Source organism: Phoca vitulina, unplaced genomic scaffold (assembly GCF_004348235.1).
Source record: "Phoca vitulina isolate PV1807 unplaced genomic scaffold, GSC_HSeal_1.0 scaffold107, whole genome shotgun sequence".
NCBI classification, from domain to species: Eukaryota; Metazoa; Chordata; class Mammalia; order Carnivora; family Phocidae; genus Phoca; species Phoca vitulina.
In genome coordinates this window covers 1,457,653-1,459,669 of record NW_022589810.1, presented here as the reverse complement: position 1 = coordinate 1,459,669, position 2,017 = coordinate 1,457,653, and the positions used below count along the sequence as shown (strand labels likewise).

At 39.7% G+C, this 2,017-nt stretch overlaps 1 pseudogene; it reads left to right on the top strand.

The window, feature by feature from the left end:
- Window positions 1-434: 434 nt before the first annotated feature.
- LOC116627959 lies at window positions 435-1,644 on the top strand (annotated as a pseudogene).
- The last annotated feature ends 373 nt before the right edge of the window (window positions 1,645-2,017 follow it).

Below are 2,017 nucleotides of genomic sequence, written 5' to 3'. Positions count from 1 at the left end.
TGGTCCCCCATTCTATAGAGCACTCATGGGAAAGGCTATACCCTGTGAAATATATGCAATATGTGAACTGGTCAGGTGGTCACTTGTGTGGAGGAAGAATAATCACTATTTGGAGAGTAGTTGCTATTTGAAGATTTGAATTTTTGAGGTCCACAACCCTAAAGGCAGATGGCTCACTAGGACTCCACAAAATATTTTAGTTTCTGGTGCTGCCTATGCCTGTCACCAAAAAAGATCCCAATCCTGAGAATAATTATGGAAAAATGCCAATGATACTCCTGTAGCATACCAAGAGATTAATTCAAAACCAACTTAAGCTCAGGGTTCTTAAACTCTAAAAAACAAATATTGCAATGTGGGAGGTCCCTAATCCTCATGATACCAATTTGAGGCTCTCTGGAAAAAGAAATTTATAAATAAATAGGGTAGGGATAATGGCTCCAAGTATATGGAAAGAGAGAAAAAGAGAGGGAGGGAGAGAGAGAAAGAGAGAGATGAGGATTAAGGAGTGTACTCGTTGTGATGAGCACTGGCTGATGTGTGGAAGTGTTGAATCACTATATTGTACACCTGAAACTAATAATACACCTGTATGTTAACTATACTGGAATTAAAATAAAAACTTAAAATGGAGAAAAGAGGAGAGGAAGAAGGAAAAGGAGACAAAGAAGGAGGAGGAGAAAAAGGAGAAGAAGAAAAAGAAGAAGAAAAGTGGGTATAGGGAGAAGAAAAAAAATGAAACAAAGGTCCAGAATCTGACCCAACTGGAAATCCAACCATTCCTAAATGAATTCATACAAGAAAAAGATGAAGGGTCACTAATTGCCATTTGTGCTTCTACAGCATAGGTACTGAATTAATTTTAACAACTGCTGAAATGCAAAATTGGCAAAATTTCATGGTCTTAATCAATTCTGGGGATCAAATTGCAGTTATATCTCTGATCTCATTAAATTTATACATGGCGTGATAGATAATTTTATGTTTCAAATTAGAGGGTGTTTTTGAATGAGATTAACATTCTGCAGCCAGCCTTCCGGGGCTGGGCCGTGGAGCAGAAAGAGCGCACAGCCAGGTGGAGCCCCCTGTAGGCTCTGGGCCTCTCCTTTGGGCCATGGGGTCCTTGGTGAGGTTGCCGAGCGCCTGCCACGATTTTCACTGACCAAGGGAAGCTCATCCCAGATGATGTCATGACTCAACTGGCCCTTTGTGAGCTGAAAAACCTTACCCACTATAGCTGGCTATTAGATGGTTTTCCAAGGACACCTCCACAGGCAAAGCCCTGGATAGAGCTTATCAAATAGACACAGTAATTAATCTGAAAGTGCCTTTTGAAGTTATTAAGCAACGTCTTACTGCTTGCTGGGTTCATCTAGCCAGTGGCCAAGTCGACAACATGGAATTCAACCCTCCCAAAACCGTGGGCACCGATGGCCTGACTGGAGAGCCTCTCATTCAGTGTGAGGATGATAAGCTGGAGACAGTTGTCAAGAGACTGAAGGCTTATGAAATCCAAACAGGGTCAGTCCTGGAATATTACCAGAAAAATGTGGTGTTGGGATGTTGGAACCATTCTCCTGAACAGAAACTGACAAGATCTGACCCTATGTCTATGCTTTCCTATGAACAAAAGTTCCAAAATAAACCAGAAGGCATCAGTTACTCTGAGGAAAAATGCATATAACTAGTAAGATAAGCAGAGGCTCCTCATCTCTGCATTTAGAAGTTCCTTGTCCTGAGAATTGCATGTATGAATTCTTTGAAAATTATTAGTTTCACTTCTACTGATTTTATTCTGGAAATTAAGGATGTGCCAAATAAGTCAGATACTAAGATTCATCTTTTTCATCTAGTGTGTTTTATCCAGTTATCTTCTATAGGTGTGCAAATCAAAAACATCAGGTATGTCGTAACTTTTGAAAAATCTTCCAAAGCCTAATTAAAAGAGCAGTTGGTTGTAATATAACTTTTGTTTGGAAGAGTAAATGGTTGATAAAAATGTTCTTATTTTTCTGGA